This window comes from Oryctolagus cuniculus, chromosome 21 (assembly GCF_051225735.1).
Source record: "Oryctolagus cuniculus isolate XC-2025 breed Fujian yellow rabbit chromosome 21, ASM5122573v1, whole genome shotgun sequence".
NCBI classification, from domain to species: Eukaryota; Metazoa; Chordata; class Mammalia; order Lagomorpha; family Leporidae; genus Oryctolagus; species Oryctolagus cuniculus.
Genome location: NC_142887.1, coordinates 29,645,796 through 29,671,459, shown reverse-complemented (window position 1 = coordinate 29,671,459; position 25,664 = coordinate 29,645,796). Strand labels below are relative to the sequence as shown.

The 25,664-nt window shown below is 48.1% G+C and overlaps 1 protein-coding gene and 1 long non-coding RNA gene across 11 annotated transcripts in view; both read right to left on the bottom strand.

Moving 5' to 3' along the window:
* Positions 1–25,664, bottom strand: part of LOC108178662 (Ig lambda chain C region-like) — a 362,049-nt gene that overhangs the window by 107,440 nt on the left and 228,945 nt on the right. The window lies entirely within an intron of this gene.
* On the bottom strand, positions 4,156–25,455 carry LOC103351717 (uncharacterized). Its single transcript, XR_016227360.1, has 3 exons — positions 25,255–25,455; positions 19,033–19,136; positions 4,156–5,028 (listed from the first exon to the last, which is right to left on the bottom strand). It is a non-coding gene; the product is annotated as an uncharacterized LOC103351717 (long non-coding RNA).

Genomic DNA, 25,664 nt, shown 5'->3' with positions numbered 1-25,664 from the left:
TTAATAGATATAAAATATAGGTTAATAGCAGGGGAAGCCTCAGATGCTGGCACAGGATCCATCCTCACAATCACACGACACTAAGGATGAGGCAGCTCCAGACATGTGGGATCAGCCCCCAGGCCCGCACTCAGTGTCTGTTCCTGGTTCTCTCTCATGCTCCTGCTCTAAAAGCAGTAGCTGATTTCTGCAAAGGGATCTCAGTGTCATCAGCACTGGAAAAAGTCTAGAGAGGATGCTGAGGCTCCTGGCCGGGCTGTGCACCTGCAGAGGGCTGTAAAACCCCAGTGCTGCTCCTGCAGTCAGGGAGGGAGTCTCAGGTCAAGTTCATGGAGATCCATCGCAGCAACTCCGCCCCTCCCACAGGTCCTGTCACAAGGACTCACAGCTCACAGACAGCCCAGCCCCTGACAGCAGGGGGACTCAGAACGGGACCCTGTGTGGGCAGCAGCAGGGGCCCCTTCCTGCCGGGGTGGGACCCAGCTCCTCGAGGTGGTCGGTGCCGCCGCTCCCACCCAGGGGTTCCTTCATGGAGGCGCTGACTGCCACTGTGCCACACTGATTGCTGCTGTCGGGAGATTGTGAGAACATCGGGGCAGAACCCGAGCAGAAGGGGCGACTCACATCAGTGCCCATCCACCTGCGCCACTGTGGCAAAGTGAGGGTTAAACTGGGGATGCTGGCAGATTGAGAAGAGCTGGGGTTTCCCCAGAAACCCTTGGACCAAAAAGCAGCTATTCAAGGGACACGTGTGTGAGAGTGTGTCTGTGTGCGTGCTTTTGCTTGTCTGTGTGAGAACTGATAATACTGAACTGTTGGTTCCAGTGGAGACGGGAGCCATCCTACAGGCAGCTTCATCTGCACGGATGTACACTCTGCGGATGCAGCTGCAGGCACTCCTTCCCAGCTCCACACAGCCTCGTGTGCCACCATCCTGTTGATTCACGAAAGCACAGACAGTCCCTGTGCTACGGTGAGCATCACTGTGGATTTTCTTAGAACACTTGCGGGCGATCCTGACCCGCTGGAGCTCATCCACCCTGCACCACTGTGGCTAAAGCTATGGAAGTTCCGGCACATGGAGGATGGCTAGCGTTCTCCCCTGAAATTCTTGGACTAAATATCAGCTCTTCACAAGCAGACGTATTTGACTGTGTGCATGTGTGTTGGTGTGTGTGTAAGACTCATTCATTATACTTGAATCTGTGCTCCACATTCGTATCTGCTCAGATACAAGCGAGACAGTGGGGATCCCTAAGGACAGCAGCCATGGCTGCAGGGCCCATGCTGATGGGGACACAGAGGTGATCTCTGTCCCTGGGCCCTGCCAGTGCCCTGCACCGGCTGGGGAGGGCTGTCCATGGCTGCCTGCTAAGGACCAGCCAGCCAAACAGCATGATGTCATTTTTCCACACAATACACACGAGACAGTCTGATGTGGAGTACATGGGGTAAAAAGAGAGGGGCTGGAACAGAATAGAATGTCAAGGCGAAGGTGCCTGTAGTGTCCTCTGCACAGAATGGGGGAGCAGCATCTTCAAAGCATTGCGGACCTGTTACTCAGAGCAGATGTTGGTCTCACTTCCCCATGCACTGGCACCACTGTGGAGAGTGTAAGCACTCCTGTATGAGAAGCAGTAATAGTCAGCCTCGTCCTCAGGCTGCAGCCCCGAGATGGTCAGGGAGGCCGTGGTGCCAGACTTGGAGCCAGAGAAGTGCTCAGGGATCCCTGAGGGCCTCCGATTGACAGCATAGATCAGGCTCTTAGGGCTGCTTCCTGGGAGCTGCTGCAGCCAGGAGACATAGTTACCAGATCCAATGTCATCGCTGCTTCCAGTGCAGGTGATGGTGACTGAGCCGCCCAGAGCCCCAGACACCGAGGACGGCTGAGTGAGGGCAGGCTGGGCCCAGGACCCTGCAGAGGGAGAAGCACACCCTGTGAGTCAGGGCTGGGCCAGGGGAGCCTGGGCAGCAGCAGACACAGCATCAGCCCAGCTGTCCCCGGGCCCTCCCCTGGAGGTCACCTGTGTCCTGAGTGAGGAGGGTGAGGAGGAGCAGAGCCCAGGCCATGGTGCAGACACCCCCAGAACTGCCTCTTGAGCCCCAGCACTGGCATGGCTCCCTCACACCTGACTTTTATCCCCTCCCCTGCATCGAAGTGGGCGGGGCCTCCATGCAAATCAGCAGCCTGCCCTCCTCTGCTGGCTCCACTCCCCTCCCTGGACTCTGAGTTCTCCTGTGCCCTGCTCAGCGCTCAGCTGAGGACAGGAACTCGCCCAGCTGCAGTTCCTGACTCACAGGAGGCTGCACCCGTGGCTGTGCCAGCACCAGGAGCCTGGAGTGGGCTGCTCCTTCCCTGCCTGCTGGGGGCGCCACACAGGCTGCACACAGAGGAGACCGGCACTTCCCCCGTGTGTGTCCTTGGACTGCAGTCAGTAATGGGCCCAGGGTTTCTGATAAGATCCAGCTGTCTGATGTGCTGTGGCCAGAACACATGGTAGGAAACCCACACTAAACCCTGTGATCTCTCTCAGTGAAGATCAGTTCGTGGGCACCTGCCTGTCCCAGGCCCCTCAGTGCACTCTGGATGCTGCCTGAGTAATCGGTGGTTGTTTCTAGAGAGTGAGGCACCAGGAAGAGTGAATGGGGACCAATGTGATTCATGGCTCCATTGGGAGGGTGGGGGTCTCAGGAGGAAGCAGTTCTGGGGTGTCAGACAGAGCAGGGTAAACCCCAGCATACAACTCCCCAAGTGCAGGCGCTTGCTGCCCCCTGGTGGCCACCTATAGGACACTGAACCCAGGAGTGCACCTCAGTGGTTCCTGCAAATCCTGACCATACCACTCTTCTACTCCCACCTACTGCCTCAAGCCGGGACAGTGCCCGAGCCGCCCTGGTCCCTTTGGGACCATTCAACGCTGATTCCCTCTGTGTCTGGCTTCCTCCAGGAAGAAGGTGTACGCAGCCCCTGTCAAGCCCAGCCTCACTCTGCTGTGCCCCAAATCCCAGCTCAGCCGTTCCTGCCTGTGCACCAAGGCATGCATTGCAACAGGGATTCTACAGTGAGGTCAGACTGGCTCCTGGAGAGGAGAGTCCCACAGAGATGGCCACTTCCCCTTCTCAGCAAGGAAGTAAAGGAGGCAAAGAGGCCGCTGAGACAATGGGGACAAAGCCTCCTACATGGCAGCTGCACCTGCACTCCCACCTCCCTCCATGGCCGTGTGGACCAGCTGGTCCCTGCCTGGCTCATTCTCTGCAGAGGGTAAAGCAGAGACCTCTGTGGACGAGGCGTCCAGGCAGAGCTGGTGCCGTGGGCGTCACGAGGAGGGGCCTGTCGGCCTGTGGTCACAGAATTAAGGCATTAATAGCATTAATAGGAGACTCTTTCAGGAACTTCATTCAAAATGAAATAGATCTTTTTTTGAAAGTTGTTTTTTCTTGGAGAGTCAGAGTTACAGAGAGGGAGAGAGAAGGAGAGAGGGGAAGTGTTCCATTCACTGGTTCAGTCCCCAAGTGGCCGTGACAGCCAGAACTGGGCTGATCCGAAGCCAGGAGCATCTTCTGGGTCTTCCTTGTAGGTTCAGGGCCCAAATACTTGGTCATCTTCCACTGTTCTTCCAGACCATACACAGAGAGCTGGTTTGGAAGTGGAGCAGCCAGGTCTCAAACCAGCGCCCATATGGGATAACAATGCTCCAGGCGGACGCTTCACCCACTACATCACAGAACAGGCCTCAGAAATTTATTAAAAAGATGTATTGCTGGGGCCGGTGCTGTGGCGCTGCGGGTTAAAGCCCTGGCCTGCAGCGCTGGCTTCCCATATGGGCACCAGTTCGAGTCCCAGCTGTTCCACTTCCGGTCTGGCTCTCTGTTATGGCCTGGGAAAGCAGTACAAGATGGCCCAAGTCCTTGGGCCCCTGCACCCATGGGTGATCCAGAGGAGTCTCCTGGCTTTGGATCAGCCCGCTCTGGCTGCCGCTGTCATTTCAGGAGTGAACCAGCGGATGGAAGGCTTCTCTCTCTCTCTCTCTCTCTCTCTCTGTAACTCTGCCTTTCAAATAAACAAAATAAATCTTTTTTAAAAATATGTATTGCTTTTATTGAAAAGGCAGAGTGATAGAAAGAGGAAGAGGGAGAGAGGGGAGGGTAGGGAGAGAGGGCAGGAAGGAGAGAAGGAGGAGAGAGGGAGAAGGAGAGGGAGAGAGGGAGAGGATGAGTGAGAGAGAGATTTTCCATCTGCTGCTTCACTCCCCAAATGACCACATGGCCGGGTGATTAAACTGGGACCTTGGGAGGAGCGCCTGGATTCCTTTGCTACCAATGCACATCATTGTACCTCCTGCTCAGCCCAGTGCAGGAGATGGTGACTGACTGTCCCAGAGCCACAATGGTGCAGAAAGCTGAGTTATGGAAGGTCTGTGCCAGGTCTCTGTCTCCCTCGTGTCTGCCCCTGGAGGCCTGGGAAAACGTGCACATTTAGAACAATGCCACACACACAGAGGAAGTGTCATTATGTACAGATGATCACCCACAGGCATGGCTGCTTTGGATTTAATGATGAGGGAGAGCAGAGGGCATTGGGACACTGAATTATCAGGGCCACGCCCTGGTGCCGGCAGCCCCCTCTGCACAGGGCGAGGAAGCATTTTCAGAGCAGGGAGGGAGCTGTCAGCTCAGGGCAGGTTTTTGTCTCACTTCCCCATGAACTTGTACCACTGTGGAGAGTGTTAGGATTTCTATATGAACTACAGTAATAGGCAGCCTCGTCCTCAGGCTGCAGCCACGAGATGGTCAGGGAGGCTGTGTTGCCCGACTTGGAGCCAGAGAAGCGCTCAGGGATCCCTGATGGCCGCTTGCTGTCATAATAAATCAGGAGTGTGGGGCTCATTCCTGGGAGCTGCCGGTACCAGTACACAGCATTAGTATATCCCACATCATCGCTGGTCCCAGTGCAGGAGATGGTGACCGAGCCGCCCAGAGCTCCAAACGCTGAGGATGGCTGAGTGAGGGCAGGCTGGGCCCAGGACCCTGCAGAGGGAGAAGCACACTCTGTGAGTCAGGGCTGGGCCAGGGGAGCCTGGGCAGCAGCAGACACAGCATCAGCCCAGCTGTCCCCAGGGCCCTCCCCTGGAGGTCACCTGTGTCCTGAGTGAGGAGGGTAAGGAGGAGCAGAGCCCAGGCCATGGTGCTATGCCCCCAGAGCTGCCTCCTGAGCCCCAGTAGTGGGCATGGTTCCCTCACACCCATTATATTCCCCCCGCCCTGCATCAGAAAAGGGCGGGACTTCCATGCAAATCTGCTTCCGGCACCTGCTGTGCTCCCCCCACCCTCACCTGCCCTGGCCTCAGCCTCTTCTGTGTCTCTGGACTGCAGGATCAGCTGAGAGCATGAAAATCCAGATTTTCACAGTCAGGACACAATGAGCCCCTGCCAGCATCCAGGAAATGGGACCAACCTTGGGATAGCATTTTCCTTCCTGTTACACAAATGGCAGTGGTTCTGGTGTGAAAAACAAAAATATGTCCCTTTTAAGTTTTTGTGACAATGGCGAGGACAAGATCATAGGCTGCGGTGGAGACCCCATCTCAGCCCTGTCAACAAACAAGTGCAGGAAGGAGCAGTCACTCCCCCCCCCACACCTTCCCTGTCTCATGGTTCATGCCCACTGCTCTGTCCCCAGCTCTGCAGTGATGAAGACTGTGGCCTGGGGCAAGGGTTGTAAGCAAATGATCGCAGTGTGTAACACTTGAGGCATTTCTAAGAGTGCAAGAAAAGGGGGCCGGCGCTCTAGCGCAGTAGGTTAATCCTCTGCCTGCAGTGCCAGCATCCCATATGGGTGCCGGTTCTAGTCCAGGCTGCTCCTCTTCCAATCCAGCTTTCTGCTATGGCCTGGGAAAGCAGTAGAAGATGGCTCAGGTCCTTGGGCCCTGCACTCGCATGGGAGACCTGGAAGAAGCTCCTGGCTCCTGGCTTCAGATTGGCCCAGCTTTGGCTGTTGCACCCATTTAGGGAGTGAACTAGCAGAAGGAAGACCTCTCTCTGTGTCTCTCTCTCTCCCTCTCCTCACTCTCACTGTCTGTAACTCTCTCAAATAAATAAATAATCTTTAAAAAAAAAAAAGATTACAAGAAAGGAAATGCCCCAGCCATGGGTGGGACAAATTACATGGAGGAATAGGAACAAGTGGGTGGTGCACGTGATAGCTGTTGTGTCAACACTGTTGTTTGTGTAATCTGAGATAGTACTAAAATGACAGTAGGTCAATGGCCAACTCAGAAAACCACAAGGCTTGAGTATGAGGGCTTGGATGAGGGACTATTGACTTTGCCTTTGTCTCTTGGGATGGCCATGGAAAGTTCCCCTGAGGAACCCTTAAAAATCTTCAAATAAATAAATAAAGACCTACCCCCTGCATGCTATAGAAGTTGATATTCTTGTTTAAGATCGTCCTGGGCCAGGCGTTTGGCACAGTGGGTAAGATGCAGCTGCAGACTCCCACATCCCCCATCAGAGTGCCTGGGTTCAGCTTCCTGCTGGTAGAAGCAGCAGAGCAATTACCAACAGGAGCTGAGCCCCCCAGCCTCTGCCTAGTCACATTGAATGTTAATGGACTCAACTCTACAGTTAAAAGGCATAGACTGGCTGAATGGATTAAGGAACAAAACCCATCTATTTGCTGCCTAAAAGAAACACATCTTTCCAACAAAGATGCATACAGACTGAAAGTGAAAGGTTGGAAAAAGATATTCTATGCCAACAGAAATGAAAAAAAAGCAGGTGTAGCCATATTAATATCAGACAAAATAAACTTTAACACAAAAACTGTTAAGAGAGACAAAGAGGGTCACTATATAATGATTAAGGGTTCAATTCAACAGGAAGATGTAACTATTATAAACGTATATGCACCTAATTACAGGGCACCAGTTTATTTAAAAGGTATGTTAAGAGACTTCAAGGGAGACTTAGATTCCAATACAATAGTACTGGGGGACTTCAATACTCCACTCTCAGAAATAGACAGATCATCCGGACAGAAGATCAACAAGGAAACAGCAGATTTAATCGCCACTATTGCCCAAATGGATCTAACAGATATCTACAGAACTTTCAATCCTACATTGAAACCTTCTCTAGGATTGACCACATACTAGGACATAAAGCAAGTCTCAGCAAATTTAAAAGAATTAGAATCATACCATGTGGCTTCTCAGACCACAGTGGAATGAAGGTGGAAATTAGCAACTCAGGAAACCCCAGAAAGTATGCAAACACATGGAGACTGAACAACATGCTCCTGAATGAACATTGGGTCATAGAAGAAATCAAAAGAGAAATCAAAAACTTTCTGGAAGTAATTGAGGATTGTGGGGACCCATGGCTGGCCATGGGCCCACATGCTAAGGCTTGGCTTGCTGATCATTGGCATTAGTTACTGCTGTGTGGATGTTTATGGTTTCTGTTGAGCTGTGATATCGGGACCGTTTCATAACCCCAGGCTAGAGTCAAAACAACTACAGCGTTGGGGCTTCCCGTACGTCTTTTCCCACTGACCAAGGCTGAGAAAACACCAGGTGGAAGCTTGTTGTTAGCACCCGAGTCGCCTGCTTGATTGGATGAAGGCGCATGATCACCTTTATGGTTGGACAAGGAGCGCATGGACTATGCATGATCAGGCACCCGACTGGAGCACCGCCGCATGGACTGTAGCATGGACTAAGCTTGCATTACATGCTTCAACAATGTTATGCTATATAAGCTGTTTGTGATATGGTACGGGAGCTTCCCCTTTCTTTCGGAGCTCCCCTTGCTCAAGGGTTTCTTTTTCTATCCTGTTTAAATAAAAGTCTACTGAAGACTGATCAGCTGGGAGCAGTGTTGTTCCTTTGCAGGCAAGGGAACCACAAGGATAAAACAACACAACATATCAAAACTTATGGGATACGGTAAAAGCATTGTTGAGAGGAAAGTTTATAGCAATAGGTGCTACATCAAGAAATTGGAAAGGCACCAAATAAATGGGCTTTCAATGCATCTCAAGGATCTAAACAAACTGCAGCAAACCAGACCCAAATCTAGTAGGAGAAGAGAAATAATTAAAATCAGAGAAGAAATCAACAGGATTGAATCCAAAAAACATTACAAAAAATCAGCCAAGCAAAGAACTGGTTTTTTGGAAAAATAAACAAAATTGACACGCCATAGGCCCAACTAACTAAAAAAAAAGAAGAGAAAAGACCCAAATCAATAAAATCAGAGATGAAAAAGGAAACGTAACAACAGACACCACAGAAATAAAAAGAATCATCAGAAATTGCTACAAGGACTTGTATGCCAGCAAACAGGAAGATCTATCAGAAATGGATAGATTCCTGGACACATGTAATCTACCTAAATTGAACCATGAAGACATAGAAAACCTAAATAGACCCATAACTGAAACAGAAATTGAAACAGTAATAAAGGCCCTCCCAACAAAGAAAAGTCCAGGACCAGATGGATTCACTGCTGAATTCTACCAGACATTTAAAGAATAACTAATTCCAATTCTTCTCAAACTATTCAGAGCAATCGAAAAAGATAGAATCCTCCCAAATTCTTTCTATGAAGCCAGCATCATCTTAATCCCTAAGCCAGAGAAAGATGCAGCATTGAAAGAAAATTACAGACCAATATCCCTGATGAACATAGATGCAAAAATCCTCAATAAAATTCTTGCCAATAGAATACAACAACACATCAGAAAGATCCACCCAGACAAAGTGGGATTCATCCCTGGTATGCAGGGATGGTTCAATGTTTGCAAATTAATCAATGTGATACATCACAATAACAAACTGCAGAAGAAAAACCATATGATTATCTCAATAGATTCAGAGAAACCATTCGATAAAATTCAACACCCCTTCATGATGAAAACTCTAAGCAAATTGGGTAAAGAAGGAACATTCCTCAATATGATCAGAGCAATTTATGAAAAACCCACAGCCAGCATCCTATTGAATGGGGAAAAGTTGGAAGCATTTCCACTGAGATCTGGCACCAGACAGGGATGCCCACTCTCACCACTGCTATTTAACATAGTTCTGGAAGTTTTAGCCAGAGCCATCAGACAAGAAAAAGAAATCAAAGGAATACAAATCAAGAAGGAAGAAGTCAAACTATCCCTCTTTGCAGACGATATGATTCTGTACTTAGAGGATCCAAAGAACTCTACTAAGAGACTATTGGAACTCATAGAAGAGTTTGGCAAAGTAGCAGGATATAAAATCAATGCACAAAAATCAACAGCCTTTGTATACACAGGCAATGCCATGGCTGAGAAGGAACTGCTAAGATCAATCCCATTCACAATAGCTACAAAAACAATCAAATACCTTGGAATAAACTTAACCAAGGATGTTAAAGATCTCTACAATGAGAATTACAAAATCCTAAAGAAAGAAATAGAAGAGGATACCAAAAAATGGAAAAATCTTCCATGCTCATGGATTGGAAGAATCAACATCATCAAAATGTCCATTCTCCCAAAAGCAATTTATAAATTCAATGCGATACCAATCAGGATACCAAAGACATTCTTCTCAGATCTAGAAAAAATGATGCTGAAATTCATATGGAGGCACAAGAGACCTCGAATAGCTAAAGCAATCTTGTACAACAAAAACAAAGCCGGAGGCATCACAATACCAGATTTCAGGACATACTACAGGGCAGTTGTAATCAAAACAGCATGGTACTGGTACAGAAACACATGGATAGACCAATGGAACAGAATTGAAACACCAGAAATCAACCCAAACATCTACAGCCAACTTATATTTGATCAAGGATCTAAAACCAATTCCTGGAGCAAGGACAGTCTATTCAATAAATGGTGCTGGGAAAACTGGATTTCCATGTGCAGAAGCATGAAGCAAGACCCCTACCTTACACCTTACACAAAAATCCACTCAACATGGATTAAATACCTAAATCTACAATCCGATACCATCAAATTATTAGAGAACATTGGAGAAACTCTGCAAGATATTGGCACTGGCAAAGACTACCTAGAAAAGACCTTGGAGGCACAGGCAGTCAAAGCCAAATTGAGAAGTTTCTGTACTTCAAAAGAAACAGTCAGGAGAGTGAAGAGGCAACCGACAGAATGAGAAAAAATATTTGCAAACTATGCTACAGATAAAGGATTAGTAAGCAGAATCTACAAAGAGATCAAGAAACTCCACAACAACAAAACAAGCAACCCACTTAAGAGATGGGCCAAGGACCTCAATAGACATTTTTCAAAAGAGGAAATCCAAATGGCCAACAGGCACATGAAAAAATGTTCAAGATCACTAGAAATCAGGGAAATTCAAATCAAAACCACAATGAGGTTCCACCTCACCCCGGTGAGAATGGCTCACACACAGAAATCTACCAACAACAGATGCTGGCGAGGATGTGGGGAAAAAGGGACACTAACCCACTGTTGGTGGGAATGCAAACTGGTGAAGCCACTATGGAAGTCAGTCTGGAGATTCCTCAGAAACCTGAAGATAACCCTACCATTCGACCCAGCCATCCCACTCCTTGGAATTTACCCAAAGGAAATTAAATTGGCAAACAACAACAACAAAAAAAAACAATCTGCACCTTAATGTTTATTGCCGCTCAATTCACAATAGCTAAGACCTGGAATCAACCTAAATGCCCATCAACAGTAGACTGGATAAAGAAATTATGGGATATGTACTCTATAGAATACTATACAGCAGTAAAAAAAAAAAAAAAAAAAAAAAAAAAAAAAAAAAAAAAAAAAACAATGAAATCTGGTCATTTGCAACAAAATGGGGGAATCTGGAAAACATTATGCTGAGTGAAATAAGCCAGTCCCAAAGGGACAAATATCATATGTTCTCCCTGATTGGTGACAACTAACCAAGCACCAAAAAGGAAACCTGTTGAAGTGAAATGGACACTATGAGAAACGGTGACTTGATCAGCATAGCCCTGACTGTTAATGAACAACTTAATACGTTATCCCTCTTAGTATTTTTTTGTTTGTTCTACTTAATACTATTGGTTGAATTCTATAATTAATACACAGTTATTCTTAAGTGTTGAAACTTAACTGAAAAGTGAACCCTGTTAAATATAAGAGTGGGAATAAGAGAGGGAAGAGATGTACAATTTGGGACATGCTCAAGCTGACTTGCCCCAAACGGTAGAGTTAGAAACATACCAGTGGATTCCAATTCAATCCCATCAAGGTGGCATGTACCAATGCCATCTCACTAGTCCAAGTGATCAATTTCTGTTCACAATTGATCATAACGATAGGACTAAGAGTTAAAGGGATCACATAAACAAGACTAGTGTCTGAAAATACTAATCGATAGAATAAAAAAGGGAGAGAACAATCCAACATGGGAAGTGAGATACACAGCAGACTCATAGAATGGCAGATGTCCTAAACAGCACTCTGGCCTCAGAATCAGCCCTTAAAGCATGCGGATCCAGCTGAAAAGCCCATGGGAGTATTTCAAGCATGGAAAGCCCAGACACTGTCAAAAAAAAAAAAAAAGGACCTAAATGAAAGATCTCTGTGAGTGAGATCCCAGTGGAAAGAACAGGTCATCAAAGAAGGAGGTACGTTTCTCTGAAGGGAGGAGAGAACTTCCACTTTGACTATGACCTTGTCTAAATATGATCAGAGTTGGTGAACTCAAAAGGCTTCCATAGCCGTGGCAACTCATGACAAGAGCCTCGGGTGATTATTGACGCCATAAACAAGAGTGTCAATTTGTTAAGTCAACAACAGGAGTCACTGTGCACTTACTCCTCATGTAGGATCTTTGTCCTTAATGTGCTGTACATTGTGATTTAATGCTATAACTAGTACTCAAACAGTATTTTTCACTTTGTATTGGAATCTTTACTTAATCTATGCTAAACTGATCTTCTGTATATAAAGATAATTGAAAAATTAATCTTTATGTGAATGAAAGGGGAGAGGGAGTGGGAAAGGGGAGGGTTGCAGGGAGGAAGGAAGATATGGGGGGGGAGACATTGTAATCCATAAGCTGTACTTTGGAAATTTATATTCATTAAATAAATGTTAAAAAAATTTTTAAAAATGGGCATGTCTGACACTCCTTATCGTGTACCTGACACCATGACACTTCTGGCATGACGCATCCAGCATTCAAAAAGGGGCAAGGAAATGGGAGGCATTCAAGCTCCGCCCCAAACCCTGCCCCTTATGAATATTCAATAAGCCCCGCCTCAGACACCACTCCTTCTGCCTTGCCAGATCTTACACAGGGCAAGACCTAAATCTTACTGTCTCTTTCTTGAGTGTGTACTTTGACTTTGCGTGCAAATAGATCTTGCTTTTCTATTGACCTTTCCCTTTCTCTCGTCCTTGAATTTTTTCTTGCATCAAAAACAGGGACCTAGATTCAAACTGCCCCTTGACACGGCTAATACTCAGCTTGAGAGTCAGCAGGTAACAGCCCAAGTGCTGGAGTCCTTGCACCCACACAGGACATCTAAGTTAAGTTCCTGGCTCCCGGCTTTGATCTAGCCCCACCCTGCCTGTTGTGGGCATTTGGGGAATGAAGCAGTGAATACGAAACGTCTCTGTGTCTGTCGTTCTCTCAGTGTGTCTTTGCTTTTCAAATGAATTGCTTAAAAGTTTAAATATGAAAAAGTTGCCGGTGCTGCGGCTCACTAGGCTAATCCTCTGCCTGCGGCACCGGCACACGGGGTTCTAGTCCTGGTCGGGGCGTCAGATTCTGTCCCGGTTGCCCCCCTTCCAGTTCAGCTCTCTGCTATGGCCCAGGAGGGCAGTGGAGGATGGCCCAAGTACTTGGGCCCTGCACCCACATGGGAGACCAGGAGGAAGTACCTGGCTCCTGGCTTCAGATCAGCGCGGTGCGCCAGCCGCAGCACACCAGCTGTAGCGGCCATTGGAGAGTGAACAAATGGCAAAAGGAAGACCTTTCTCTCTGTCTCTCTCTCTCTCACTGTCCACTCTGCCTGTCAAAAAAAATATATGACAAAGTTCTATATCCATGTATATTCCCAATAAGAGATGAAACAAAAAACAAGAACAACAAATGCTGCCAACCAGAAAAGCCACTTGCACAAAATATAAGTAATACCCAATAAAATTGAAGCAGATAAGTTAAAAATATAAAGAGACCAAGTTCTACCTCCTTATCAGGCAAAATTAAAACAAAATTAAAGGCAAAATTTAGCCAATGTTTCCTAGCACAAATATTTCTGTGGCAACATATTCAGAAAATATGATGTAGTGGAAAAAGTGTGGTATCAAACCCAGAAATCCTCAGGGCTGGAGCTATGGCATAGCAGGTTAAGCCACAGCCTGCAGTATCAGCATCCCAAATCAGGGCCAGTTCAAGTCCCAGCTGGTCCACTTCTGATCCAGATCCCTGCTAACGTGCCTGGGAAAGCAGCAGAGGATGGCCCAAGAACTTGGACCCCTGCATCCACGTGGGAGAACCGGATGGGGCTCATGGCTCCTGGCTTCAGACCAGCCTAGCTCTGGCTGCTCTGGCCGTTGCAGCCATCTGGGGAGTGAACCAGTGGATGGAAGACCTCTCTTTCTGTCTCTATCTCTCTGTAACTCTGCCTTTCAAATAAATCAAATAATTATATATAAATATATCTATGTATATGTCTGAGATGCTTCAAAAATGTGCATCACCTTTCACTTTAATTTTCCATGAGCTTTTTAAAAATTTTATTTGTTGGGGCCAGTGCTGTGGTGCAGTGGATTAACGCCCTGGCCTGAAGTACCGGCATCCCATATGGGCACCAGTTCGAGACCCGGATGCTCCACTTCCAATCCAGCTCTCTGCTGTGGCCTGGGAAAGCAGTAGAAGATGGCCCAAGTCCTTGGGCCCCTGCACCCATATGGGAGGCATGGAAGAAGCTCCTGGCTCCTGGCTTTGGATCAGCACAGCTCCAGCCGTTGCGGCCAACTAGGGAGTGAACCATCGGATGGAAGACCTCTCTCTCTCTCCCTCTCTCTCTCCGACTCTCTCTCTCTCTCTCTCTCTCTCTGCCTCTCCTCTCTCTGACTTTCAAATAAATAAATAAATATTTAATGAAAAATTTTATTTTATTTGAAGGGCAGAATGACAGAGGGAGAGGAGGAAGAGATAAAGTGAAAGAGAGAGAAAGAGAGAGAGAGAGAGAGAGAGAGAGATCTTCTATCTGTTGGTTCACTCCCCAAGTGGCCACAACAGCCAGAGCTGAACCATGCCAAAGCTGGGAGCCAGAAACTCTATCTGGGTTTCTGATGTGGGTGGCAGGAGTCTAATGGAGCATCATCCGCTGTCTTTTCTAGGCACATTAACTAAACCGGAATGTGAACAGCCGGGACTCAAACCTGCACTTGTGGATGGGATGCCTGTATCATAAGCAGAGGCTGAACCCACTGCACCCCTGACATGTATGTGTAAATCCATGTATATGTATCAACAAGAACACAGACATAGTCAGGTCTCCATATATACAGGTTCCACCTCTGTGGCTTCAACCAACTTTGGATCAAACAATTATTTGAAGAAATTGCGTCTGCATTGAATACACATAGACTGTTTTTTTTTTTTTTCCTTTTCCCTAGTCCTTAAATGACTCTTTAAATTGTTTTAGGCTTTGCAACTACTGCAGAGGTGATTTAAGTTTCATCTCTAGAGTATTTAATGGCATTAAGCTGCTTGTACGCAAATTCCAGGCCATTCCATAGAAGGGACTTGAGCATCCATGGATTTGGGTATCTGTTGCAGGGGGCGGGGGAGGGCTCCTGGAACCAATCCCCCAGGGAGACTGAGGGTCAGCCTTATTATGGGTTCATTATTTAAGAAAATGCAGGTGGCTCTTCTCCCAGCCTGAATCTTTACATCAACAAGCTGCAATGGGCTTCAGTGGCTCAGATTGTCACGCCTGAGTGCTCACCCCTACTCACATCTTCTACTGGTTTTCTACATGATGCACCCAACTGCAAACACAACAACTTCCTTTGAAGAAGATTAAACAGCAGAAACCTAGAAGCAGCGCTGGCGACTGCCTGCCCTCCTGCACCCATCCAGGTCATTCACAAATAGTCCTAGTTGTGCTGTGATGGAGAACAAGTGTGGAATCAGACGCTGAGGATAAAAACCACCACCTGAGCTTCTGCCCCGTACTGGTCGCCTCCACAAGGTTACACACCCTGCAGGCAGGCACAGCCTCTGATCAGCCTGATGGAGTCTGGGCCCACAGACTCAGGACAAGAGTCTCTGTCTCCAACAGCAGACCCCTTTCCCCCGGGCTGAGATCCAGCTGCTTAAGGGTTAATGTGTGTCGCTGTCCCCGTCTGAGATAAGCGAGAAGGCACTGAGTACTTTGAGGAGAGACAGAAAGTGGTTGGGAATGAGCCTTGCACTGTGGAATAGCAGGTAAAGCCACCGCCTGAGGTGCTGCATCCCATATGGATGATGGTTCAAGTCCTGGCTGCTCCGCTTCTGATCCAGTTCCCTGCTAATGCACCTGGGAAAAAAAGTGGAAGAAGAGCTCGGGCACCTGCCACCCATGTGGGAGACCCGGATGAAGCTTCTGGCTGCTGGTTTCAACCTGGCCCAGCTCTGGCTGTTATAGCCATTTGGGGAATGAACCAGCAGATGGAAGACCTCTCTCTCTCTCTCTCCCCCTCCCTTTCAAATAAAAAAAAAAAACTTTAACAAAAAAAGGGTAGTTGGGAAATGGAGGTTGAAAATATTGGAATGTGTGAACAACTATGAGAAAGGCTGAACTGTTAGGGAGGGGGAGCATCTGTCTACCTGCCATGACCTGGACTGTGGGTGAGACCTCCAGGGCTGCACCCTGGAAAGTGACAGTTGGGTCACCCCACCAGGTCCTATGGGAATTAAGCCCAGATTCCCTCAGTGGATCCTGGCACAGACATTTATGCATGGTTGTCCTTCCATGAGGCTATTTTTTAAAAGTTTGTGGGAAGATGAATTTAAAAATAAGTTTATTTTGGTATAAGAAATTATGAAATGTATGCAAAGCTTTTTCATAACATTTTCCATCAACTTCCTGAAAACTCCATGTGTGCTTGGATTTCAAAATTTTTTGCACGCAACTAAATTTATATTTTAATTCTATTTTCCATGAACTTTTTGAAGAACTCTCATGCGTATACAGAAATCTAGGGTCCTTGAAGGCTGAGAATTGACCCCATGCATTACTTGTGTTTGGGGACCATTCACAGGCTTTAAAGGTGCTAGGACACAAGGGTAAAGTCTGAAATGTTGCTGTTGCTTATAAAGCAGGAGATAGTGCTGCAGCTGCCCAAGTACACTAACATGCCTGGAGATTTATACTTCTAATAATCCGTAGTTAAAGTGCCATCTCCCAAAGAAAGCTATAAAATGCATTGACCTGAATGAAAATGAAAATACAACATATTAAAATAGGGGAGAGTAGTGTGGTACAGCAGAGAAAGCTGCCTCTTAGGATGGACCCAGCCTTTATCTGAGTGACTGGTTAGAACCCTGGCTGCTCAGTTTAGGATCCAGCTCCCTGCTAACACTACTGGAAAGCAGCAGGAGATGACCTAGGTGCTTGGGTCCCTGCACCCATGTGGGAGACCTGGAAGAGGCTCCTGGATCCTGGCTTCAGATCGGCCCAGCTCTGGCAGTTGCAGCCATTTGAGGAGTGAACCAGTGGATGGAAGATACCTCTCTCCCCCACCCTTATCTCTCTATATCTCTACCTTTCAAATAAATAAATATTTATAAAAGAAGGAGGAAGCTGAGATGGAGAGGTTAAGCTTGCTCAGTCTACTAGCCACAATGAGGCATGTTAAATACATATATTCTATTTTATATAATACATAAATTATATATAATTATAATATAATAGTTGTTAATATGTATTTACATATTCTACATATATTATATATAGTGAGAAATAGATTTGTATGTGTTTCCTCATATACCCCTGCCCAGCCAACACCACACTCTGCTCTGGGGGTACTCTTCTTGTTCTGTCTCTGCAGTCACCCCATAACATACAGGAGGTGAGAGGCACAGGACCTGTTCCTTCCTGGAGAACATGATTCTGTTTGCAGAGAAAGCTGAAGACTCACTCATCCCTTCCCTGGGGGGTGAGCCTGCCTCGGAAGCGTCCAACAGCTTCCTTCCAGGGACTGAAGGCAGGGCTGGCAGGAAACTCCTCATCCTTCTCTACCCCTGCAAGGGCGCATGCTCCCACATCTCCCTGTCCCCAGCCTCGGCAGAGGCCTGAGACAGAAGCCCAGGGATATTGACTGGCATCTGCAATGAAGAGACTCAATGGGGACCACATGCTTATGAATGTTTTGCAATCACTTGGGCCCCCCTACAGGCCAGGATAAACCTTAGCAGTGCATTTGGGCCATTGCAGCTCTCAAATCCAGGCCCTTGCTGCCCCCCAGTGGCTTACGCAGGAGAGCTAAGCTCAAGAATGGAGCTCAGGAGGAGACCCAGGAATCAGCGGTCAGCTTCTTCTATACACCTGCTTCCTTCTCCTCCCCTCACTTTTCCTCCTAATGCAAGCACTGTGTATCTCCCTCTTGGTCCACAGTGGAATGTAGCACCCAGTGCACCTGCTGACTCAGACACTCCTCCACCGGGACCACTGTCTGCCCCAGCGACCCTGGAGCCCAGTGGATCACTTCTGGAGAGGTGGTCTCAGTTCAGGGCCAGAGAGATGCTAGATCCACATCGGTGCCAGCCCTGGTGGGAGCACTGCAGGAGGGAAACGGGACCAGAACCAAGCCTTTTGGTGTGTCAAAAACTTCACTAGGGGAAAGAGAAAGAGATCAGTCTGCACGGCAAAGATTCCAGGAACCCTCTCAGCAGCTGGACAGGGCTCAAAGGAAGATTGGGCCAAGAGTCCAGAACCGGGGACCTGGAGTCCACTTGGGATACCAGATGCTGGGTCTCCCTTTAGCCTTCATCAGTGTCCATGTTACCAGAACCAGAACTCAGGGTAGTTCACCAGCTTGGACTGAGATCTTCCACCCATGGGTAGTGTGTGATCATTGTATGTTTTTCTACCAATACTTAGAAGTAAGGCATGGCGGACTGAGTGCCTGCTCCAAACATATCAGGTGGAATCATTTACAGGTCCTTATTTTTAGCCACCCAGTTTGTACTTTGATGATTTATCACAACAGCCACACTAAGCAAATATGATAAGCAAATACAAGAGTACTTACAAAGGTTCATGGAAAAGGGAATTAAAAGATACGTCTCTCTTAGTGCAAACAACTTGGGAAATCCATGCATATAGAAGTCTTCAAAATGTTAAAGGAAAACACATATTATGAAAAAACTATATGTGGATTTACAAGTATTTTTGCAGGGCAAATTTAGCTTTTAACTTCATTCTTCATTGACTTTGAAAGGACCCCTGAACTCGGGGGGACTTGGCTTCATAGGTTGGGCTATCTAGGAAGCTTTTCTGTAAGAGTTCGACTCCCAGTCCCAGTACCCTCCTCTCTTGCTTCCCTCTGAACATGCTGGTTAGTATGTTAGACCTTTACTGGTGGCCCATATGTCTTGTCTGTTGGTACTGCGCTATGTTTATTGAGAATTTCTATCGCCGTGGGTGTCAGATGTCCTAGCTCCCCCTTTGCCCTTTGTCACTCGCCTGGTGTTGGTGGTTAAGCCTCAACAATGTGCTTCTGGGGCTGGTGTGGTGAAGCAGCAGGGTAAGCCATTGCTTGGGATGCCTGAATCACATAATTGAATGTCAGTTAGAGCCCGCAGATCCCCCTTCCTGCTAGTGCACCCTGGGAGGCAGCAGGTGATTGCTCAAGTCCTTGGGCCCCTTCCATCCACATGGGAGATCTGGATGGAGCTCCTAAAGGCAGAGAATGAAACTGCTGTTTGAGAAACACAAAAGCAACACTCTTATCTTCAAAGACAAGAAGCTGAGGCCAGAAGAATTCGGTAGAGACCGTGACCTTGTGAAAATCATTCTTACCTTTAAAACCTCCATGTGTAACTTAGTTCTTCTTCACCAGTATATGATTAGCTGATGTGAGCTGCTTCTTCAGGGGCCTTCATTTCCCCATGCAGGATCTCATGCTGCATAAAAATTATATAAAATATGTTTGCATGTTTTCTCTGGTCAATCTAGACAAATCTGTTTTTATGTATTTTTTCAAGATTTGTTTATGCATGTATTTATTTGAAAGGCAGAATGACAGAGAGAAAGGGAGAGACAGGGAGACATCTTCCTGGTTCATTCCCCCCCAAAGAAATGCAGCAGCCAGGGCTGGGCCAGTCTGAAGCCAGGAGCCTGGAACTCCATCTAGGTCTCCCACATGAGTGGCAGGGGCTCATGTACTTGAGCCATCATCTGCTGTCTCCCAGGTGCATTAACAGGAAGCTGGGGGGCCAGCGCTGTAGCACAATTGGTTAACATCCTGGCCTGAAGTGCCGACATCCCATATGGGCACCGGTTCGAGTCCTGGCTGCTCCACTTCTGATCCAGCTCTCTGCTATGGCCTGGGAAAGCAGTGGAGGATGGCCCGGATCCTTGGGCCCCTGCACCCATGTGGAAGACCCGGAAGAGGCTCCTGGCTCCTGGCTTCGGATCAGCACAGCTCTGGCCATTGCGGCCAATTGGGGAGTGAACCAGTGGATGGAAGACCTCTCTCTCTCTCGCTTGCTTGCTCTCTCACTCTCTCTCTCTCTCTCTCTTTCTCTCCCAACTGAGGAGTGAACCAGTGGATGGAAGACCTCTCTCTCTTTCTCGGCCTCTCCTCTCTCTGTGTAACTCTGACTTTCAAATAAATAAATAAAATATTTAAAAAACAAAACAGGAATCTGGGTTAGAAGTACAGAGTGGCGGCCGGCGCCACGGCTCAATAGGCTAATCCTCCACCTGCAGCGCCGGCACACCGGGTTCTAGTCCCGGCTGGGGCACCGGATTCTGTCCCCGTTGCCCCTCTTTCAGGCCAGCTCTCTGCTGTGGCCCGGGAGTGCAGTGGAGGATGGCCCAAGTACTTGGGCCCTGCACCCCATGGGAGACCAGGAGGAAGCACCTGGCTCCTGGCCAGTGTGGTGCGCCGGCCGCAGCACGCCGGCCGCATCGGCCATTGGAGGGTGACCCAATGGAAAAAGGAAGACCTTTCTCTCTGTCTCTCTCTCTCTCTCTCTCATTGTCCACTCTGCCTGTCAAAAAAAAAAAAGAAGTACAGAGTGGCAAGAGATATGGGATTAGCACTCTGATATGGGATGCAGGTCTCAAGCAGAGGCTTAACCCACTGCACCACAACATCCACACCTGTTCATCTGCTTTATGTCAGTTTAGGTCTTGGTCCCAGGTGGGACTCTAAGAGGCTGAAGGTGGAAATTTCCCACCCCTACAACTCCTACTTGGCAATCACTGATGAACCATTCCAGCATCTTTTAAAAAAAAAAAAAGATTTATTTTATTTATTGGAAAGGCAGAGTTATAGAGAGAGAAGGAGAGACAGAGGGGGAGAGAGAGAGAGAGAGAGAGAGAGAGAGAGAGAGAGAGAGATCTTCCATTGCTGGCTCACTCTCCAAACAGCAGAGTCTGGGCCAGGCCGAAGCCAGGAGCCAGAAACTCCACCCATGTCTCCCACATGGGTGACAGGGACCCAGGCACTTGGACCATCTTCCTCTGCTTTCCCAGGAGCATTAGCAGGAGCTGCCAAGACTTGAACTGGTGCTCACATGGATGCCAGCATTGCAAGCAGTGATTTAACCTGATGCATCACCACACCAGCTCCAACCCCAACATTTATCTTCTGCTGAAGAGTTAAAATTGTATATGTACGGGTGTCAAAAGTTAAGCTTAAGCTTACAGGTTTAAACCTTCCTGGTACAGCTGTGAAAATAAGACAGAGTAAAGTAGCACCTTGACAGTAGGGACTCCATTTTGGAGCACTTGAGACTGCATTCTGGGAAAGCACCCCCCCCCCCGTGAGACTCTGGTCTGAAACTATGATCTCAAATAGTCGGACAATAGCAGTGCACTACATCACCCTTGGCAACGCACAAAAACCCCCTAGCATGATTGCTCAAGCTTAAAAGTAGAAAGGTTGCACCTGGGTTACCTGGGCTGCTAATGAAGATGTGATTTGTCTATGTCTTAAAATCATAATTGCTGATTGTAAGATTTTAGCAACTGCTTAGCAACCGTGTATTCTCTCCCTCCTCCCGATTTTGCGGTTTTTGCCTTTATAAACCCTATGCTGTAGTTCCTCACTGCTCCTCTGTCCTTGTCAGAGGGCCCCAACATGTTGGATCAATAAATTTAACCCTTTGCTGGTTGCATGAGAGAAAAAGTCTCTTGGAGTCGTTCCTCGGGCGGTGGGCTTTTTTTTAGACCCTAACACTGCAAATCATCTGTTGTGGTTGCCAACAGCTACCACATAGCTCCAAGAGTGGAGACTGGAATTGGTGCCATAATCCTTAAAAGTACTATGTTTTTTCCATTTCTCAAATGCTAGACTCATAGCCTTTCACCTAAATAAATAAATCTTTAATAATAATAATAATAATAATAATAATAATATAGGGCCAGCATTGTGGAGGCACAGCAGGTTAAGCCACTGCTATCCATATAAGAGCACTGGTTCAAGTCTCAGCTGAGCTGCTTCTGATCCAGCTCCCTGATGAAACACTGGAAAAACAGTAGAAGATGGCCCAAGTACTCAGGTCCCTGCCACCCACACAGGAGACCTGAATTAAGTTGCTAGCTCCTGTCTTCAGCTTGGCCCAGCCCTGGTCATTGTGTCCATTTGGGGAGTGAGCCAGCACATGGTAGATCTGTCTCTCTGTGTCTCTCCCTCCCTCCCTCCTTCCCTCCCTCCCTCCCTCCCTCTCTCTCTCTCTCTCTCTGTAAATCTGCCTTGCAAATAAACAAATCTTTTTTAAAAAAAAAAAACCTTATGGAAAATAGAATAGAATTAAAAGCTAAACTAATTGTGGTACAGAAATTTTTGAAGCTCTTGCCCAATTTTTTCATAATATGCTTTTACTATGAAACTTTCAAAGATCCCATTCATACAGCATCTCCCATATAATGCATAATAGATGTAAAACTTCGGTCTTGTGCAGTCCTGCTAAACTGGGGAGCAGTCTCAGGACTTGGGAGGACAGGGCCTCGAGGATCATTTGTTTTAGGAATATTTTGAAATCAGTGTGTCACTGGGAATATCTAACCATAAAATACTTGTGACTAATTAAGTAGGCCAGACGCTTTCCAAACCAGGGGGTGTACATGGGATTAAGAGCAAATCCCCATCACCTGAGCTCTTTCAGGGAACGGGCCAGTGCAAGGCACCAGGTGCTGCTGGTTTCTTCCTGAGGGAAGTATAGAAGGGGTTTGCTCTGTGCATGTGGGAGACACAAGGGGCCTTTACGTGCGTGTCACCAAATAATCAGCCTCAAGTGAGAGTCACTCAGAGGGAAATTTTACTTCCTTATGACCTTAAAAAAAAACCTGCATTCCAGAGAAACAATTTGCAGGAGTTTTTACAGCAAGGGTTAGAGGAGTGTGCAGGATGCAGGAAAAAGGCGAGTGGGAGGGCCCTTCTGGCTTACTCAATATGTATCTTCAGAGATCGTATGTTCAAAAATCTGACTCAGTGGGGCTGGCACTGTGGCATCGCAGGTAAAGCTGCTGCCATCAGTGCCTGCATCCCATATGAGCGCCGGTTTGAGTCCCGGCTGCTCCACTTACGATCCAGCTGTCTGCTGTAGCCTGGGAAAGCAGTAGAAGATGGCCCAAGTCCTTGGGCCCCTGCACCCACGTGGGAGACATGGAAGAAGCTCCTGGCTCCTGGCTTTGGACTTGCCCAGCTCCAGCTGTTGTGGTCATTTGGGGAGTGAACCAGCAGATGGAAGACCTCTCTCTGCCTCTGCCTCTCTGTAACTCTGCCTTTCCAATTTGCAGCCTTCCTTGACTGTAGTGGTCTGGCTGGCTCTGAGCACAGTGTTGCAACAGGAGGCTTTTCTGGAACATTTCCTGAACACCAACCTCTGACCAATTGCGGCAGGTTCTCGGGCCCTGTTGCTGCGCCCCCTTAGCTGAAATTCCACACTCTTGGTTACATGATCAACATTTCCAGGAGATTTTCAGGCACTTTCAGATGCAGAAGTCATCATTCTAATTAATTCTAGAGAGTTCTGTTCACACTGTCATGCAACAGACATAAGCAGTTTAGCTGTAAATTAGAAAATAATGGTAATTTGCATGAGACATAACTTATCACCTATAAAACCAACATTAATGTGCTGAAGAAAGTTCCCAAATAACTTCCTGTATACTGAAGGTGTCTAAGTAAGACAGCATTAACCCTAAAGAATCTTGGACACAATACAAATTAAAAGGATTCAATAGGGGTAGGCATTGTGTGTGGGTTTTTTTTTTGGTCAGGCAGAGTGGACAGTGAGAGAGAGAGAGAGAGAGAGAGAAAGGTCTTCCTTTTCCGTTGGGTCACCCCCCCCCCCAATGGCCGCTGTGGCCGGCACACCACACTGATCCAAAGCCAGGAGCCAGGTGCTTCTCCTGGTCTCCATGCAGGTGCAGGGCCCAAGCACTTGGGCCATCCTCCACTGCACTCCCGGGCCACAGCAGAGAGCTGGACTGGAAGAGGAGCAACCAGGACAAAATCCGGCGCCCTGACCGGGACCAGAACCCGGTGTGTCGGCACTGCAGGCAGAGGATTAGCCTAGTGAGCCGCGGCGCCGGCCAAGGGGTAGGCATTGTAATACAGCAAGATAGGAAGCCACTTGGGAGCCCCACATCCCATATCCGAGTGCCTAGATTAGATCCCACCTCCAATCCAGCTTCCACCTGGGAGGCAGAAGGGGATGCTTCAAGTACCTGAGTCCCTGCCACCCACGTGGGAGACCAGAAAGAAGTTCTGGGATCCTGAGTTCATCCTGACCCAGCTTTGGCTGTTGTGGGCATTTAGAAAGAGAACCAGCAGATGGACGATTCTCTCTCTCTCTCTCTCTCTCTCTCTCTCTCCCTCTCTCATCCTCTCTCTGTGTCACTCTACCTTTCAAATAAATTAAACGTCTAAAAATTACTTTTTAAAAAAGTAAAGTACGGGGCCAGCACTCTAGTGCAGCGGGTTAACGCCCTGGCTTGAACGCCGGCATCCCATATGGGCACCAGTTCAAGACCCGGATGCTCCACTTCCGATCCAGCTCTCTGCTGTGGCCTGGGAAAGCAGTAGAAGATGGCCCAAGTCCTTGGGCCCCTGCATCCACATGGGAAGACCTGGAGGAAGCTTCTGGCTCCTGGCTTTGGACTTGCCCACCTCCGGCTGTTGTGGCCATCTGGGGTGTGAACCATCAGATGGAAGACCTCTCTCTCTGCCTCTCCTTTTTCCGTGTAACTCTGACTTTCAAACAAATAAATAAATCTAAAAATAAAAAAAGTAAAATACATGGAGAAGATGTCAAAAATGCATGGCATCCAACCATACTAGATTCCTGTTGTTGCTATGAAAGTTAACCACAAATTTAATGGTTTGGAATAATGGATTTTTTTCTCTTATTGTTCTGAGAAACTGAAATCCAAAATGAGGCTCAGAAGGACGAATATCTGCTGGGTAAGATAAGGGAGCCGAAGGGAGCCTGGCTCTGTGGTTCCAAGGTGAAACTGGTGGAGGCTTTCACAAGCCAAGTTCTAGGTGACAATGCCAAGTGCACTGATGGCCAGCGCAATGGCCGACCCCATTTGTAGCTACCACTTCCTTTCCTTCTTCCTCTCCATTTGTGTAGCCTGGAATCTGAAGGTGCCTGGGAAACGGCAGGGCCGATCCAGGAAAAACAGTCACCACCATGGTCATGGCCTTTGTGGCTCCAAATCTGAGGTGGCCTGGCTGACAGGCACTCAGTCCCAGACCCCACGTCCCCACACATCCCTTTCTAGTAAATCACCCGTAGAGACTGGATACTTTCCAGGCCAGACTCAAGCAGCTGGAGGAAAAAGACCCAGAGATCCCACGCCCTCCCCATCCCCAACCCCTGCCCGTGTGGCCACCAGTGCCCCGTGTCTGCACCAGAAAAGTCTCCCCGAACCCTGACTCCCTCCCCCACCCTCAAAGGGCAGTAGCCAGCACCGAAACCCAGCACAGGCCTCTGAACCATCCCTGTGGATTCTGGGGAGGGGGCCCAGACAGTGGTCAAGGCTCCCAGAGGGCTTGCTTACCCCTCCTCCACATCCTTGACCCGCTGGCCAGACCACCTAGCCAAAGGTATGGTTGAAAAGAGAGGCCCTGGTTTTAGGACAAGGGGCAGCTGCAGTCCTCCGAAGGGCCAGGGGGTGGCACCAGCAAACGCAGTTTTCCGTGGAAAGCAAGCTCAGCAGAACAGCGCAGTGGGACAGGAATTCCACAGCTTCTGAAAACTTGGGGAAAACTGTGGGAAGGGAGGAGAGCGCCCTCTGGTGGAAGGGCAGGGACCTGAACCGTGGTGAGGAAGGGCTGAGGAGAGCGCCCTCTGGTGGAAGGGCAGGGATCTGAACCATGGTGGGGAAGGGGCTGCTCTTCTGCCCGGCAGAGGGAGGGGTCCCGTCTTTTCTAGATCAAAGGGGGTGGAGTGAGGAGCCACCTTCAAGGC